The 19,444-nt window shown below is 40.2% G+C and overlaps 1 protein-coding gene and 1 pseudogene across 10 annotated transcripts in view; one reads left to right on the top strand and one right to left on the bottom strand.

Annotated features, from left to right (window-relative positions):
• Positions 1–19,444, bottom strand: part of TBC1D5 (TBC1 domain family member 5) — a 557,272-nt gene that overhangs the window by 320,942 nt on the left and 216,886 nt on the right. The window lies entirely within an intron of this gene.
• Positions 6,570–7,279, top strand: LOC116537242 (annotated as a pseudogene). Its single transcript, XR_004263041.1, has one exon. The product of XR_004263041.1 is annotated as an H/ACA ribonucleoprotein complex subunit 2 pseudogene (transcript).

Consider the following 19,444-nt stretch of genomic DNA (forward strand, 5'->3'; position numbering starts at 1 on the left):
GGGAAGGGGAGGGGAGGGGAGGGGAGGGAAGGGAAGGGAAGGGAAGGGAAGGGAAGGGAAGGGAAGGGAAGGGAAGGGAAGGGAAGGGAAGGGAAGGGAAGGGAAGGGAAGGGAAGGATCACTTGAACCAGGGAGGTAGAGGAGGCAGTGAGCTGAGATTCTGCCACTGTACTCCAGCCTGGGCGACAGAGTGAGGCTCCGATTCAAAAACAAAGTAACAGGCCAGGCATGGTGGCTCATGCCTGTAATTCCAGCACTCTAGGAGGCCGAGGTGGGTGGATTACTTGAGGCCAGGAGTTCAAGACCAGCCTGGCCAACATGGTGAAATACCATCTCCACTAAAAATATAAAAATTACCTGGGAGTGATGGTGGGGACCTGTAATCCCAGCTACTCAGAGGCTGAATTGGGAGGATCTCTTAAACTCAGGAGGTGGAGGTTGCAGTGAACCAAGACTGCCGCACTGCACTCCAGCCTGGGTGACAGAGCGAGACTCCATCTCAAAAAACAAAACAACAACAACAAAAAAAGCCTGGAGGTTTTACAAATTCCCATAAATTTCAAAAGGCCAAAAGTGAAACAGTTACCTGACGACTGACTTAGCTAACCAGGTAAAGCTTAAATCTGGTGCTGTACATGGTAAAGGCAACAAGAAACATGTGTGAACTGTGACCACAGAACCTAAAGAAGACATATGAATTAGAAAATTAGAAACACTAATTACTTCTTTAAAAAAAAAAAAAAGAGGTGAGGGTTATTTTTAGTGAAACTGAAAAAAAAAAAAAAAAAAAAGAAAAAGAAAAAATACAGTGATAATTTTTGATAGCTGGTAGACTCTATTCACCAGATCAGCTCCCCTAGTGCCGGCAAATCAGTGATATCCTGGCAACAGAAAAGGAGAATTACTTTCTGGAAAGCCATGTACAGCTAAGGTGAGATGTTGTGCAAAGAAAAATCGGCCTCCATTCTGGATGATGAAACTTTGTGGGCCTCATTCACTATCTGATATTGAAATACTGATGGTCAGACATACACACTTCAGAAAGGAGAGCGATACTGATTTTTAAATCTGTGTAAGCACATTACTTGTATTCAAATAAAATTAAAAGAGAGAGGAAGAAAAAGCTGATACATGACTCATCGGGAAGTTCAGCTCTATTTATAATTTATAGCAAGCTACCTAGACGGTCTATGTTACTGTAGCTAAGAAGGTTGTGAGTTGAGTGTGGAAGGATAGTCAGCTTTTTGGGGGGGCTCCAGAGGTCCTCAGTGAGAACAGTCCTCTGACTATGCTTACATAAGAAGTTTAACTTCCTCTGGGTTAATTCTTTGAGAAGCATGAATAAGGAATTTGTGATAGCTCCAGTTTTATAGAAAAGGGGAACAACTCTTTTCATGGGAAACCCAAGAAGTAGGGATTGGATATGTTCAAGGAAAATTCTCCAAACACATGTCTATCTTTAGAGCACTCAAGGGTAGGGATCCTGAATGGCCTATTTTATTAACTTTTTAGTAACATGAAAGACATGGCTTCTTATGTCTCTCCCAGAAATTTATGTCCCACTCTCTTGGCAGCTTTCAATAAAGGGAAGGTATAGGAGACCTTGTTATTGCTCCCCACCCCGGCCCCCGAAAATTCTCTTTACCACCTGGCACAGCCATCCCCTGCTACTGAAAGGCTGCACATATGTGAGGTTCACACATGTAGGCTCTTCAGATTGCCCTTGGTAGACAAAAAGCTGCCTTGCCAAGCAAGTGGCCTATGCAGTTAAATCCCTACCCACCAAAAAATGGGGTATGAATGGCCTCTGTGTCATTCTTCTTGAGAACACTTAGCTTCTTCCCTGGAACTTTTCTATCAAGCCTCCTTAAATGTCAAATTACTCAAAGAGATGCTTTAAGAAACCATTCCTGGCTGGGAACAGTGGCTCACACCTGTAATCCCAGCATTTTGGGAGGCCGAGGCGGGTGGATCACCTGAGGTCAGGAGTTTGAGACCAGCCTGACCAACATGATGAAACCCCATCTATACTAAAAATACAAAATTAGCCAGGCATGGTTGTGCCTGGGAAGGGGAGGAAAATATCTTCAAACAATAATATACCAAGGTGTAGTTCAAGAAATTATTTAAAAAAAAAATACTAAATTCGCAAAACTCTGTGATACATTTTTACTGAAAAGCATTTTGTAAATGGAATAAACATGTTTAAACTTTAAAAATCAGGAAAGAGGCTAGTCATGATAGTTAACGCCTGAATCCCAGCACTTTAGTAGGCTGACGTGGATGGAGTCCAGGAATTTGAGACTGGCCTGGGCAACAGAGTGAGATCCAATCTCTACAAAGAAATTAAAAAAATAGCCAGGCATGGTTCTTATGTATCTGTAGTCCTAGTTACTCAGGAGACGGAGGTGGGAAGATCACCGTTAATGGCAGCAGTGGCCCATTTGGAGGAGCCACTGTGAAGATGCTGAGTGCAGCAGGGGAGGTGCTGGCTGGGGCTGCATGCTCTGTGAGCCCGCAGGAGCCAAGAACAGGCGGGAGCCCCTCTCCCTACCGAGTAGGCGGGGCTGGACCCCTTCCTTGCCCTGGGGCACAGCTACAGCCACTCAGCTGCAGCTCCAGACTGAGGCATTCCTGCACTCTTGGGGTCCTAGGAAGCCCCTTATCCCACAGTCTTGAAAGTGCCTGCTGCTGTGGCCTGGCCTCTCCCTGCTCCTGGTATCCTCTCAGGGGTGAAGCAAAGATGTGGCTGAGCCCAGGTGATGTCACAACCCAGCTTGGTGTGTCTACACATGGGGCGGCACTGACATGCCAGCCTCCTGCCACCTCAGCCCCTTCTGGACTTTGGGCAACCATGAGCATAGGAGGGAGGGTGATGGGGGCTACGGATGGCTCAGTGTGTGCCTGCAAGCACCCCTCGGCTCAAACAGCCTAGGTGCCATGGATGACAGGTTGGTGGTGGCAGGAGGCAGACATGGTCCTGGGCAGAAACAGGCAAGTCCCCAGTGAAGCCCCACCTTCAAGCCATGTATGGCCTGAAGCCTGGGGGCAGGACTGTCACTTCTGGGTAAAGTCCTCTGCCAGGACTAAGAACCTATGGTGCTTTTTCCCTGCCCATGGACCAATCAACAGGTACTTCCTCACTTCTGAGCCCATAAAAACCTTGGACCCTGCCAGGATTACCAGGTACGGGAGGCAATTACCCACTTAAGTCTCCTCAAATCACTGAGACAACATGCCTGTGAAAAGGAGCTAACCACTCCAGGTCTCATCTTCACTGACAGCTGGACATTTGTTCAGATGACCTGCCTTCAGAAAGGAGCTGCCCACGGCCAGTCTCCTCTCCACTGAGAGCTGGACACTCATCAGGATGACGTGCCTGTGGAAAGGAGCTACCACTTCTGATCCCTCTAGAGCTGCTGTCACTCACTGAAGCTCCTCTCTGCCTTGCTGACCCTCCAGTTGTCCACATACCTCATTCTTCCCAGATGCAGGACAAGAACTTGGGACCTGCCGAATGTCGGGACTAAAAGAGCTATAATGCAAATGGCTGAAACATGCCCCCACAACATTCCTAGCCATGTTGTTGGCAACCAAAAGGAGAGAAGAGCCAGGGCCCTTTGGGGACTCCAGACTCAGGGGCTCCCCAAACCAGGGCTGTGACAACCTCTTTGGGGCTCTGTGGTCCCTGGTGTCTCCAAGCTTCTACGTGTCATCACATCCCCCTTGCCAAGATGTAGGTGGCCACGACAGAAGTCGCTTGCAGTACATCTGATCCAGCTGCAGCCTTTCACAGAGTTAGGGTCTGTGCCAGCACCTAGGGCTGCCCGCCCCGCTGAAGCAACCAATGTGCCTGGCTGTACCCAGTGGCCAGACTCCACACTCACTCCACTCTGTGCCTGGCTTGCCCTTGTTAGGCATGGGATTTGGGCGAGTAGCATAAGCCAAGCAGAGCCTGCCAAGCCAAGTGGGTGGAACAAGTTTGGTGGGCGCAAGCAGTACTGGGGTAGAAGGTGCTGTCTGCCACAAAAGTTCCTGGCTGGCAAAGCAACACCCCAAGTATTCCATGACAACTTGAGCCCATGAGGTAGAGGTTGCAGTGAGCCATGATCATGCCACTGCACTCTAGCCTGGGCCACAGAGTGAGACCTGTATCTTAAAAAAAAAAAGAAAAGAAAAAGCTTATCTTCACAGAGTATGTCCCAAATGATGCCTCTTATCTTTTTAAAACAAGACAGGACACACACATAAAATTTCAAAAATAAAAACTTCTCACAAAGGAAACATTTATTTCAGAAAAATTAACCATGCCACATTTCATAAGAATGACTATGTAGAATAAGTATGCTATAAAGCCTTAAAAATGCGTTGTATTAAAATACTTCAATATTGCATTTGTGGCAAATCACTTTTTTTTGTGATGGAGTCTTGCTCTTGTTGCCCAGGCTGGAGTGCAGTGGCTCGATCTCAGCTCATTGCAACCTCCACCTCCCAGGTTCAAGAAATTCTCCTGCCTCAACCTCCCAAGTAGCTGCAATTACACACATGCACCACCACGCCCTGCTAATTTTTGTATTTTTAGTAGAGATGGGGTTTCACCATGTTGTCTGGCAGACTGGTCTCGAACTCCTGACCTCAGACGATCCACCTGCCTCAGCCTCCCAAAGTGCTGGGATTACAGGCATGAGCCACCATGCCTGGCCAACTCATTTTTTTAAATAAATTAAGCTCCAAAGAAAATGATCCTTAAATAAACTCCTTCAGAACACAATTGTCTGAGTATTGCAAGTGGTTTACTATAGAAAACAGTGATCCAAAACTTAGAGTCATGGATTTTGATGTGTAATCCCATACACCAAAAGCAACTGTTCAAATGTTCCCTGTAATATGTACCTTTAAGGCATAGTTTAAAAAAAAAATTCTTAAAGTCATTTAAAAATAAATAATATAAAGTGATTAATAGTAGGGTATTGGATGTAAAAGGGTAAACACAAAGACATTTATTAGCAAAGAAATAAGGAGAAATTAAAATAACCCTGCAATACTTTTGTGTATGCAATTTATCAAGAAATGTTGAAAGAGAACAAAACAAATGTTGGCTCATTCTGGAGCTTCTTTGTCATCATTAATGTATGCAGGTTTTCACAGCTGAACCACTATACTTTGAAAAGATTTTCATGAAAGGGAACTCATATTCAATGTTTAAACAAAGCTGTCAGGTTACCAAGATTAAAATTCGTTTGAGTGTCCAGAAAAATCTTTTTTTAAAAATAAAAATAAAAACTAAGTTGGTCTTTATTTGCAAACAAAAGAAGCTTTTGTTTACCAGTGTGTATTTATTTTTGGAGCGAATATAGAGAAAGAACAATTTTAAAGCAAAAGACAAACTATTTTATGTGGCTATTTTTTCATTACTAGTTCTGTTTCTCAAATTGATACAAATGATCTCCTTCTGTTTCTGACTGTCTGCTTGCCTTGTCAGTACAACTAATTGTCAGGATTGGGGAGATCTCCCATATCTAAACAGAAGATGTGCAGTTTGTAACCTGCTTAATTCGCCTTATGTCCTACATGCCCTGAGTATGGTGTTCATTAAAGTCTCAGCTGTTTTGTTTTTATCAGTGGCAGCCTAAACACAGGCTTATTTTTCTTTGTTAAAAGGCCAGATTGTGCATAAATATAAACCTGATCTATGTGAATGTGTGTATATGTGTGTTTAAATGGCAAGAAATGACCACGCATGTAAATAGTTCCTAGCATTTTCATCACTTGCTCTCACACCTAAACTTCGACTCTTGCCTAGAAGTTAGTAAGAACAGCCCCTCTTAGGCTTTGCAGAGAACTTTAACAGCCACCTCTAAAAGTAGATAAACCACTTAAGAACTGCAAGTAGTTATAAATGAATTCCATAGAATACCATTAAAAACCATTCTTAAACTACCCCTACCCACCTCATACTTCCTCCCCTAAAATAGTTCCTAGTAGGCTCTAAATTTTGATTTCTAATTGCTTCCATAAATTTAGAAGGTCTAAATGAAACCTATTTATATTTGCCTTGGCAATAGCAAATGGCTTAAATCGATTACTTTTTTTGGGGGGAGGGGCTTGAGAAGAAAACTCAAAACTTTACATTTAAATGGTCAATCCATAACCAAAATTTCTACTCAGTTTTGGTTTATGTTTGAGTAGACTGTACTATTACACTAAGTTTTTTAATGTACCATAAAAATAAATCTTATTGATGTGTATGCAAATACAAAATTCATATATGAATTGTATCGTATTAAGTGTTCACATTTATCAAATTAATCAGACTCATTAAAAGAAGGTATAGAAACTGTCAGATATTTACTGCATTTTTAAGTGAAGTTTAACAAAACATTTGTTAATAAGCTACTTGTGATGTTAAATTTAACACACAATTAATTAAAAGTACATAAAGAACTATTAAAGTAGTATGCCTGACAGCTGTAAAAAATAATTTAACCTTTGAAAGAGTACAAAATAAATACTGTTGAGTGATGCCTAAAGCTGCGGACGGCATGGACTCGCCCCCTTGGGACTAGGTTTCCGAGGCCGCTGCGATGACCAAAATAAAAGGAGATCTGGACCGGCCCCGAGGCTCAGGCGTAGGCGTGCTCCAGGGAGCGCACCTACCGGGAGCTTCTGGTCAACTAGAACCCCATCGCGCAGCCCCTAGCTTCTCGCTGCCTGGCGCAGAAGCTCTACAAATCCATCAAAAAAGCCCTGAAGCAGAAGCAGATTCCGCGCGGGGTGAAAGAGGTTCAGAAGTTTGTCAACAAAGGAGAAAAAAGGATCATGGTTTTGGCAGGAGACACACTGCCCATTGAGGTATACTACCATCTCCCAGTCATGTGTGAGGACCGAAATCTGCCCTGTGTCTATATCCCCTCTAAGACGGACCTGGGTGCAGCCGCAGGCACCAAGCACCCCACCTGTGTGATAATGGTCAAGCCCCACAAGGAGTACCAGGAAGCCTACGACCAGTGCCTGGGGGAGGTGCAGTCCCTGCCCCTATCCCTGTGAGGGGACCTGGTAGCACCTAGGCATCTGCCTCTGGAAGCTACTGGGTTGGCAGAGGGATGACTGGCTGTCCTCTTGCCCACCCACACTGACGGCATCTTCCCAGTTCCCCAAGGCACACCTTCTTCCCAGGCAGCTCTGACAGCCCTTTCATGAGGTAACGCCAGCCATTTCCTGTGGAACTTAAGTGAAGGCTATCCCAAGAATGTGGGATGGGGAAAGTAAACACTAAGACAAATAAATAAATTGATTAATTAATTAATAAAAAATAAAGACTGTCTATTGAACATTTTGGCCCATACCTTATTTAGTTCTTAAAATTAGCTATTAAATACAGCAGGCTGGACATGAAATTTAGGAAAACAAAATTTTATCTTCAAAAAATTCTCTCAAAACCATTAGATAACTGCAGAAAATGGCCTAACTAGAAAAAGACATTACCTATACCACCACTCACTGGATATAAAGTATCAAAAGAACCCTACCCAAAAGATCTCCTTTTCCCGCCTAATGTTAATTTGTGAATCACTCAGTTTATCCTTAAAGATGGGAACAGAAAATGAAGTTCAATATATTTCAACATAAAATATGTGCAATAGAGTACTATTTTCAATATGAAACCTGTCACACTCCTGATGACATAATTAAGAACAACTTAATTAAAAAGCCTATTAGGAGATAACAAAACTTAACAGTTTACTATGGTGGAGGTAGAACTAAAACTTCAGAAACAAATTAATCAGAAACTAAATAATTGACAGAAGGTCTCCCGCCCCAGGTGTGGGTAACAACCATCATTACTCCAAGCACCCTGAGGTGACTTTTATAACTAAGATAACAGGTAACACCGGGGGGGGGGGGGGGTGGGTGTGTGTGTGTGTGTGTGTGTGTGTGTGTATTCCCACCCCCCTCCCCTCTAGGCTCAAGGGAGCCTCCCATCTCAGCCTCCCGATTAGCTGAGACTACAGATGCATGCCACTATGCTCGGCTAATTTTTTTTAATTTTTTGTAGAGATAGGGTCTTCCCTGTACTGCCCAGGCTGGTCATGAACTCTTGAGATCAAGTGGGCCTCCTGTCTCAGCTTCTCAAAATAGCAGGAATACAGGTATGAGCCACTAGGCCTGGCCTTAAAACAAGTATATAGGCTACCATAGACTTCCTTTCTTTAGGGTGAATTTACAGGGTACAAGACAAAATCTCTGTACTTATATGATGAGAGCCGAGAGAGGAAAATGAGGAACCCACACTCACTCTACTTGAACCTTCTTAACAAAATCAAAAAGAGTAATATAGTCAATGATTTACTTTTGCAAAGTAACTCTGGAAAATACTATTAAATTACTTAATAGAGATACGATAAACATAAGATATGGAAATTATATTATATAGAGAACATAAAATCAACACTGAGCAATTCTGATGTATGCTACTATTATGCATACCACCTTCTAATAATGAAAAAGAGAAAAATGACTATTTAGGATTTACTAAATGCTTCTGGTACTGAAATAAGGAATGAGTTTATTTCTTTAAAGGAACTGTGAGGTTTGTGATTCCTCCATGCATATGTCTGAAAACATTATTAGTTTTTGTGCTCTCTACATTCAATTATTTTTAAAGATATAATTTTTTTAGTAAAATTTTAAAAGTGTCTTCACAGTACATGAGTAGTAGTGACACCAATAATGGCAGATCAGGGAACTACAGGGTTCTGCCCTTCCACAAAAACAACAAACAGGCTGGCAAAAACTTTAAGAAACAACTTTTGCAGATCTCTGAAATCTAGTCAAAACTTACACAGAGGAAAGATTAATAAAGACAGAATCTGCTGCGTGATAACAATTAACAGCACACTGTGGCATTTTAAATAGCCCACCTAACATCTTCACCCTCTAGATCTACTGCAACAGTAAAGTGGCAGCTCGTGTTCCTAGTACTAGAGGGAGCTATGCAAATTTGATAATGAAAGAACTGTGGTTGAATGTTTCAACCTTTCTGGCAGCTTCCTACAAGACCAGAGCAAGTGCATGCCTTTGTTTTGCCCAACTCATGGGCAGCTTCTCTAGTGGTGTTTTTTTACGATAGTCTATTTAAAGCACATATTGGAAAATGGCATATCCTAGTACTCTGTCACATTCTCACTACAGATATTATTTCAATAGCATAGTGATAGTTATTTTACAACAGTGGTCAACAAACTACAATCCACTGGACAAACTGGTTAGCCTCTTGTTTTAGTAAATAATGTTTTCCTGGAACACATCTACACTAATGTGTTTATTTATTGTCTTAGGCTCCTTTCATGCTAACATGGCATGACCTAAAATATTTACTATCTGGCCCTGTAAGAAAAAGTTTGACCACTATTCTAGAAAATAATCTACTATAAAAACTGACCTCAGATTGACATGACAGGTGTACTAAGATTTCTCTGCCCTGCCCATTATTAAGTAGCCAAGCTATCAATATACAGAAAAATAGCATTAAGAGTTAACATAAAAACATAATGAGTTAATGTAAAAATGATTATGAAAATATTTCCAATCTAAAATTAAGGATTGGTCATTTTTTGCAAAGCACTTTGCTCACTAATTAACAAGAGAAGTCTTACAAAAATTGTTAAATGAAGAATTAGATGTTGGAAGGTCATGAGTTACAAAAACCACCCATGCAAAAGATTAGATTAGAGAAGGATTTGGCCTATTCTAGGAGTGAGACTGAGAACTATAAACTAAAAAGGTTTGAGCTACAGTAATGGAGAGATATAAGCAGAGAACCTAACACATCTATTTCTAATAATTTGTAATTTCAAGAATCACTAGTTTTGAGTATTCACGTATTTCAAATAAACTAAGCATGTATTTACATTAAAGGAAAAGTTACCGTGCCATCTGAAAAAGTAAAAATCAATAGAAGAAGAATCCTGGGGTCTTGGATTCTTTTTAATTAATAGATTTTATTATTTTTAAAAGCAGTTTTGAGCTTATAGAAAAACTTAAGAGAGTTCATACATACCCTACCACACACACACAGTTTCCACTATTATTAACATCTTGCATTAGCATGGCACATCTGTTATATGAATGTGCCAATGGTAATATATCATTATTAAACTCCATAGTTTTACATTAAGCCTCATTCTTTGTGCTATATGTTTTACAGGTTTTGACAATTTATAATGACATGTGTCCACATTAGAGTACCATACAGAATCGTTTTACTGCCCTAAAGATCTTCTGTGTTCCATCTATTCATTCTTTCCTCCATTTCCTGGGCCCCTTGGCAACCACTGATGTTTTCACTGTCTTAGTTTATCTTTTTCCAGAACGTCATACAATTGGAATAATGTATGTAGCCTTTTCAGATTAGCTTCTTTTACTTATCCGTATGTGCTTTTAAAGTTTTTCCATGTCTTTTTGTGGCTTGAAAACTTACTCTTTTTATCACTGAATAATTCTATTGTATACATGTGCCACAGTTTGTTAATCCAGTGTCTGCTGATGGATATCTTGGTTGTTTCCAAGTTTTGGCAATTAAGAATAGGGCTGCTATAAACATTTGTGTGCAGATCTCCACAGACTTAAGTTTTCAACTCACTTGGGTAAATACCAAGGAGCAAAATTGCTGGATCATATGGTAAGAGTATGTACAATTTTGTAAGAAACTGTTAAACGGTCTTCCAAAGTGGTTGTAACATTTTGCATTCCCACCAGCAATAAATAAGTTTCTGTCGCTCCACATTCTTGTGTGCATTTTATGTTGTCACTGTTTGGAATCTTAATCCTGCAAATAGGTATACAGTGGGATCTCGGTGTTATTTTAATTTGCAATTCCCTGATAACTTATGATGTTGAGTATCTTTACCTATGCTTATCTGCCATATGTATATCTGGTCTTTGGCCTGCTGGGAACCGGGCCACACAGTAGGACATGAGTGGTGGGTGAGCATGCATTACCACCTGAGCTCTGCCTCTTGTCAAATATGAAGTGGCATTAAACTCTCATAGGGGCATAAACTCTATTGTGAACTGCACATATGAGGGATCAAGGATGCATGCTCTTTAATGAGAAACTAATGCCCGATGATCTGATGTGATCAGCCTACAGTTTCATCCTGAAACCATCCCCCACCCCTCCCTGGTCCATGCAAAAATTGTCTTCCATAAAGTCAGTCCCTGGTGCCAAAAAGGCTGGGGACTGCTGGGTTAAGCAATCAACAAATCAATCATTTTTAAATTAAAAATAAAATTTAGAGAATGGGTGCAATGAGTATCAAATAAGGATCAAATGTTTACCATAGTATATGTAGTAACTAAGCAAGTAGTAGTCTGCTTATGAAAGAGTCACAATGCTATTTTTAAAATTACCTAAACTAACTTTCTAGTATTGCTAAGTAGATTGTTCCTCAGTAAACCATTCTATCCCTGACTCATCACATCTGTGAACAACCTGGTAGACTGACCTCAGAATTTAAAATAAACATTGCAGTTCAGTGGGGGATTGTTGCATAAACACTCATAAGTGTTGAAAAAGTAAATACACTCCTATGAAACTCTTTCCTTGAAATCTGTATATTCTTCAATTTTCTTGCATTTTCGTTTTGCTCTCCCTACTCCCACCCCTTCCCAAGAGGTCCCTAATTTACATTCCCACCAATAGTGTAAAACCATTCCTGTTTCTCTTTACCTCACCAGCATCTGTTGTTTCTTGACTTCTTAATAATCGCCATTCTTACTGGTGTGAGATGGTATCTCACTGCACTTTTGATTTCCATTTCTCTAATGATCAGTGATGCTGAACTTTTTCTCATATGTTTTTTGGCCACATGTATGTCTTCTATTGAGAAGTGTGTTCATGTCCTTTCCCCACTTTTTAGTGGGGTTGTTTTTTTTCTTGTAAATTTATATAGACTCTAGATTTTAGATCTTTGTCAGATGGATTGCAAAAACTTTCTCCCATACTATACACTGTCTGTTCACACTGGTCACAGTTTCTTTTGCTGTGCAAAAGCTCTATAGTTTAATTAGATCCAGTTTGTCAATTTTTGCTTTTGTTAAAATTGCTTTTGGGGATTTCATCATAAAATCTTTGCCTATGCCTATGTCCCGAATGCTACTACCTAGATTTTCTTCTAGGGTTTTTAGAGTTTCATAGTTTAAATCTTTAATCCTCAGTTAATTTTTGTATAAAGTGTAAGGCAGGGGTCCAGTTTCAATTTCTGCAAATGGCTAGCCAGTTCTCCCAGTGCCATTTATTAAATAGGGAATCCTTCCCTATTGCTTGTTTTTGTCAGGTTTGTCAAAAAATCAGATGTTTGTAGATGTGCAGTCTTACGTCTGAGTTCTCTACTCTCTTCCATTGGTCTATGTATATGGTTTTGTACCAGTACCATGCTGTTTTGGTTACTGTAGCTTTATAGTATAGCTTAAAGTCAGGTAGCATAACACCTACAGCATTGTTCTTTGTGCTTAGGACTGTCTTGGTATTTGCACTTTTTTTTTTGGTTCCAAATGTATTTGAAAAGTTTTTTTCTACTACTGTGAAGAATGTCAGAGGTAATTTAATGGGAATAACATTAGATCTATAAATTACTTTCAGCAGTATAGCCATTTTCATGATAATGTTTCTTACCATCCGTAAGCATGAAATAGTTTTCCATTTGTTTGTGTCATCTCTGACTTCCTTGAGCAGTGATTTGTAATTCTCCTTGAAGAGGTCTTCACTTCCCTTGTTAGCTGTATTCCTAGCTATTTCGTTCTCTTGTTAGCAACTGTGAATGGGAGTTCATTCGTGGCTTCTCTTTGTACCTCTGGTAGAATTTGGCTGTAAATCCATTTGGTCCTGGGCTTTATATTTTGGTTGGCAGGCTATTTATTACTGTCTCAATTTCAGAACTTATTATTGGTTTATTCAGGGATTTCACTTCTTCCTGGTTCAGTCTTGGGAGGATATATGTGTCCAGGAATTTATCCATTTCTTCTAGATTTTCTAGTTTATTTGCACAAAGTTGTTCATAGTATTCTCTGCTGGTTGTATTTCTGTGGGGTCAGTTGTCATACCCCCTTTATCATTTTTTATTGTCTCTGATTCTTCTCTCTTTTCTTATTAGTCTAGCTAGCAGTCAATTTTATTAATTTTTTCAAAAAGTCAGCTCCTGGATTCATTTTTTTTTTTTTTGAAGAGTTTTTCATGTCTCTATCTCCTTCAGTTCCACTCTGATCCATTTCTTGCATTCTGGTAGCTTTGGGGTTTGTTTACTATTGGTTCTCTAGCTCTTTTAGTTGTGTTGTTAGGATGTTGATTTAAGATCTTTCTAGCTTTTCGTTATGGGCATTAGTGTTATAAATGTCTATCTCTTTTTTTTTAAATGAAGGCTCGCTCTGTCACCTAGGTGGGAGTGAAGTGATCTTGGCTCACCACAAACTCCACATCCTGGGATCAAGTGAAACTCCTGTCTCAGCCTACCAAGTAGCTGGGAGTACAGGCACACACCACCAGGTCTGGCTAATTTTTGTATTTTTTAGTAGAGATAGGGTTTTACCATGTTAGCGAGGCTGGTCTCAATCTCCTGACCTCATGATCCTCCCGCCTTGGCCTCTCAAAGTGCTGGGATTACAGGCATGAGCCACCATCCCCAGCTGCATTGTGTGGCTTTTAATTGGGGCATTTAGCCCATTTACAATTAAGTTATGTGTGTTTTTTAAATGTGTGAATTTGATCCTGTCATCGTGATGCTTGCTGGTTATTTTGCAGACTTGTTGATGTAGTTGCTTCATAATGTCATTGGTCTGTGTACTTCAACGTGTTTTTGTAGTGGCTGGTAACAGTTTTTCCTTTCCATATTTAGTGCTTCCTTTAAGAAATCTTGCAAGGAAAGCCTGGTGGTGATGAATTCTCTCAGTATTTGCTTGTCTGAAAAGGATTTCATTTCTCCTTTGTTTATGAAGCTTAGTTGGCCAGATATAAAATTCTGGGTTGGAAATTATTATTATTTTTTTTTTTTTTAAGGAATGTTGAATATTGGCCTTCAATCTCTTCCAGCTTGTAAGATTTCCACTGAGAAGTCCATTCTTAGTCTGATGGGTTCCTTTGTAGGTGACCTGGACATTCTCTCTGGCTGCACTTAACATTTTTTCCTTCATTTTGACCTTAGAGAATCTGATGATTATGTCTTGGGGTTGATCTTCTCATAGAATATCTTCTCTGTATTTCCTGAACTTGAATGTTGGCACGTCTTGCTAGGTTGGGGAAGTTCTCCTGGATGATATCTTAAAGTATGTTTTCCAACTTGGTTCCGTTCTCCTCATTTCTTTCAGGTGCCCCAATCAGTGGTAGGTTTGGTCTTTTTACATAATCCCATAGTTCTCGGAGGTTTTGTTTATTCCTTTTCATTCTTTTTTGAGACGGAGTCTTGCTCTGTCGCCCAAGCTACAGTGTAATGGTGTGATCTCAGCTCACTGCAACCTCCGCCTCCTGGGTTCAAGCAATTCTCCTCCCTCAGCCTCACAAGTCGCTGGGATTAGGCACCCGCCACTGCGCCCACCTACTTTTTGTGTTTTTAGTAGAGATGGGGTTTCACCATTTTGGTCAGGCTGGTCTCAAACCTTGTGATCCTGACCTTGTGATCCATGCACCTTGGCCTCCCAAAGTGCTGGGATGACAAGCATGAGCCACCGTGCCTGGCTCATTGTTTTTTCTCTCAGCTTGTCTGCATGCTTTCTTTCAACAAGACAGTCTTCAAAGCCTGATATCCTTTCTTCCACTTGGTGGATATGGCTACTGATACTTGTATATGCTTTCCAAAGTTCTCATGCTGCATTTTTCAGCTCCATCAGGTCATTTATGTCCCTCTCAAAACTGGTTATTTTGGGTAACAACTGCTGTAATATTTCATCACATTTCTTAGCTTCTTTGCATTGGGTTAGAACATACTCCTTTGGCTCAGCAAAGTTCACCATTACCCACCTTCTGAAGCTTGTTTCTGTCAGTTCATCCATCTCAGCCTCAACCCAGTTCTATGTCCTTGTTGCAGAGGTGCTGCGATCACTTGGAAAAGAGGCACTCTGACTTTTTGAGTTTTCAGCGTTTTTGCATTTATTTTTTTCTCATGTTTGTGGGTTTATCTACCTTCAGTCTTTGAGGCTGTTGACATTTGAATGAGGTTTTTTATGTTGTTGTTGCTTTCTGTTTGTTTTTCTTTTAAAAGTCTTTTTTTTTTTTTTAATAACAGTCAGGCCCTTCTTCCATAGTCGCTGCTGTGGTTTCCTGGGAGTCCACTCCAGACCCTATTTGCCTGGGTCACCCCCCAACCCCACACCTGTAAGCATCACCAGTGGAGGCTACAGATGGGCTGCTCCTTCCTCTAGGAGCTCCAGCCCTGATGCCGCTGGAATACTCCTATATGTGGTGTTTGGTGATTCCTGTTGAGAGGTCTCACCCAGTCAGCAGGCACAGAATCAAGGACCCACTTAAAGAAGCAGTCTGGCTGTCCCTTTGTGGAGTGGGTACAGTGTGCTGGGGGGAATCTCCCCTCAACTGGACTACCCAGACTCCTTAGAGCCAACGGGCAGAAAATACTAACTGCTATCTGCAGAGACAGCAGCTGCCCCACCCTCCAGGGGCTCCTTCACAGGGAGATCAGAGTTCTGTCTGTAAACGCCTGCCTGGAGTTGCCAAAATTCCCACAGGGTGGCTCCGGTGGTGAGTTGGATTGGATCTAGGACCCACCTAATGAAGCAGTCTGGCCATGATCTGCTACAGGCGTTGTGCTGTGCTGTGGGCAACTCCTCCTGGTCCAAACTGCCCAGTCTCCCTGGCACCATCAAGGGAAAACGGCCGACTGGACCTGCAGTAACGGCGGAGGCTGCCCCTCCCCAGGGAACTGAATCATCTTAGGCGGTCTCCAGCCTGCTGCTGTTGGCTGCAACCCAAGCAGCCACCAAGAGTCTGCATAACTCTGTGCTTGGGACCCAAGACCATGGTGGCATGGACTCAAGAGGGGATATCCTGATCCCTGGGTTGCACAGATCCATGAAAAACACACCATGTCCCAGGCAGAGTAGCACAATCACTCACTGCCTCCCTTGGCTGGGGAAGGGAGCTCCCCTTGCCCCATGCAGCTCCTGGGTGGCTAGTTGCGCTCCACTATGCTTTTCCTCACTCTCCATGGGTCATGCCAACCGCCTAGTCAGTCCCAATGAGAGAACCTGGATACCTCAGTTGAAGATTCAGGATTTACCTGTCATTTTCATTCTTCACCCTGGGAGCCACAGAGCAGCTGCATCTACTCAGCCATCTTGGCCCCACCCCGCAGCTTCCTGCATTTTATACCTAAATATTTATTGCCTAATTACAATTCCTCCTGCTTCCTTTTTTATTCGCATGTTGTGAACTTTTGTCATTAGCCAAAGGAATAAAAAGGAAAAAAGATGAAAGTAACAGAAACTTAAATTGATCAAATTAGGCAAATAGATTATCAAACTAGTTTTTAAAATTAAGAGTGTTGAACGGTCTGGATTGCTTTTATCTCCTTTCTGCATTAAACTGTCATTTGATAATATGATAGTAAATCTTGCTTTTGTGTTTAGAGAAAACAGTAGATCTTATTAATTATGACTTGGTTGACAACTCATCACCTTCTGCTTACTCTACATATAACAAAACAGAAATTTAACCACTTATTCTTCCCTGGGTCTTCTGACCTCACCAGAGTAGGCCAGATACAAGACGTAACCACAGGATTGGAAAAGCTTGCTCACCATCTCCTTCTGCAGAGCTTTTTCATTAGCTATTAAAGTAAATTCTTAGGTCAGAAATACCTACATTAAAATATAAAACAAAAGCTCATTTGGTAATTGTAACTTTTTGTTTCCCACCATTTTAATATTCTGCACCATTACGTTTCACTCCATAAAGGTGGTAAGTCAGGAATGATCTATTTTATGATATTCAGAAATTTAATTATCGCAGTATTACAACTAAACACTATTAAAAATTTCCAAGATGATATGTTCCCCTTCCTAACTGTCATTAAAAGTTTTCAATACTATTTAGGCAATAGCGCTTACCTTGCCAGGTACTGGTAACTTCCAAGAATGTGTTAGTTACATTCTTGCAAACTTTGCCCTCTGACTTTCTATTTTCTCCTCCATCACTTCACAGCTAACAGCTCTACCACAAAAATCACTCAGTCCATTAACTTTCCTTCTTTCTTTTTTAAGGAGCCAAGAATGCATTATTACATTTTTCTATGTGAAGTATGATATTAAATAATAGCTTGTACACTAATTAAAGCAAATGTAATTGTGAGAACACATTGACATTGTTAAAGTAAATTACTCAATTTGTTAATAGTTTCATTCCAAGTGACCCTAATTGTATTAATTGTGATACCAGCAAATTAAATTGAAGAGCATTAAACACATTGTTCTAATATGTCCTAGAGGAACAAATTCTCCATTATATCAGCAGAGGGAAAATAACGATTACATGCTCTCCACACAAATAAAACACATACATGTATGTATGTGTATACACACACACACACACACAAATGGGTCAACAAAAAAGGTTTCAATAGGCTGTATATGGTACCATGGCATAAAATGGACCATATAGAAAGAACTGAGCTTTAGATAAATAGAAAAATGTAGGGCATCCTGTTATCTCAGATTAAGCTGGAATTACTTCACGATACAAATTGTTAAAATGTTGAGAACGGGGAAACAAACCAACTGGTATGGAGGATTGCAATGTGAAAACAAATGTTAAAAATACCACAACTCTCGGTAATTCAGGCATTACTTGTTAAATGCCTACCACCAAGTCAAAAGAAAATATTTTTAAAACTAGCTATCATTTCCAACCCTTGAGAAGAAACTTGGGAGTTCAACAGAGATAACAATACAGACTATTACATAATTCTGAGTCTTTAGAATAAAATCTGCACTCCTCAGCCTGGCTTACAGAAACTTTCTACCTGGCCCCTGCCTACTAGGTGCCATCCTGTGTCATTCCCCTATCACTCATGGTAGCCCAGCCACAGTGATCTTTTTCCATTCCCTATATATGACAAGCCTAACCATATCCTGCCTTTATAAACTGTTTAGACAGATCTTTCTCTTTCTCTTTCCTCTTTCTCTCTTACAGCGTGTGTGCACACGCGCACGCGCGCGCGCGCACACACACACACACACACACACCCATACTTGCATATCTGGTTCCTTCTTGTTTGTCATTAGTATTTAGCCAAAATACCACCTTCTCAGAGAGATCTTCTCTGACAAGCTACTTACCTTGCCACTCACTGTAACATCACCCTATTTTAATTCTTTGTGTAGTGTTTTTTCTTTCTCCGATTTTTCTTATTTCTGTACTTACTTTTCAATTTGTTTGTCCATCTCATGCTAAAATATGAATTTCATGAGAGAAAGCAAGTGGTCTACTTGTTCAATATTCTATTCTGACACTATATGATCAACAAATATGTCTGCATAAATGAATGAACATCAGGTCTTTGGGTGGAAACTTTTACTCTGTATGATAAAATACATGTGCCTCTATGATTCAGCTATTAAGTATTACTGAATTTTCATAATCATCATGTCAACATTTCTGATTGAAAATCTATCGCTTCAATAAAACAAATCTATTCACAAGTCTAATTAGGAATAACAATTGATGTACTGTTCTACGCTTGGCTAAAATCAGTCCCATTCCATTCAAATTTTCACTAAATAGCAATGCTAGGAAGTCAATTGTCATTAAAGTTTTTCTACATGTGGAAGAAGAAAGAACAGAAGGAAAGTAGGATAATTATTTAAGTACACATATTGCCATCATATAAAAGACTATATAACTCACACATTGCCTCATCTCTGACTTGAATGAGTAAAGGTAAATTTTCATTATTTATCTGTTATAAATCAAAGCTAATTGAGATATTTTTTCCCTGACTAAAATTAAAGACATTTTTAAGTTCAGGAAAAACAAAACAGTCACTGTAATTTATAGAAATACAAAAAATTACCAAGTGGTAGTGTATCAGATCGTTTCCAAGGAAGCAAGTAAATTATATTTTAAATGTAATTTAGATGTAAAGGAAGATGTCCACTTAAAGTAAATAACTTGAAATATAATTTTTATGATTTATCATTTTCATAATTTCTTCCACTTAAAACACTCAAATTTTCCTAACATGTACAAACAGCTTGAAGTTTGCATAACATTCCTTCCCTTGTGCTTTCCTATATATGTCACATGGGATTCCTTCTCAGAAAATTCAAGGAGCTACCCAAACTCTAGAATAAAATACTAGTATTTATGAAAAAAAAAGATTTCAAGTTTCAAAACAACTATTTGATTAACAAGGAAGCCCTCATTCCAGCAAAAGTACACAGT

Source organism: Sapajus apella, unplaced genomic scaffold (genome assembly GCF_009761245.1).
Source record: "Sapajus apella isolate SASKATOON/1434 unplaced genomic scaffold, GSC_monkey_1.0 scaffold4, whole genome shotgun sequence".
Classification (NCBI taxonomy): Eukaryota; Metazoa; Chordata; class Mammalia; order Primates; family Cebidae; genus Sapajus; species Sapajus apella.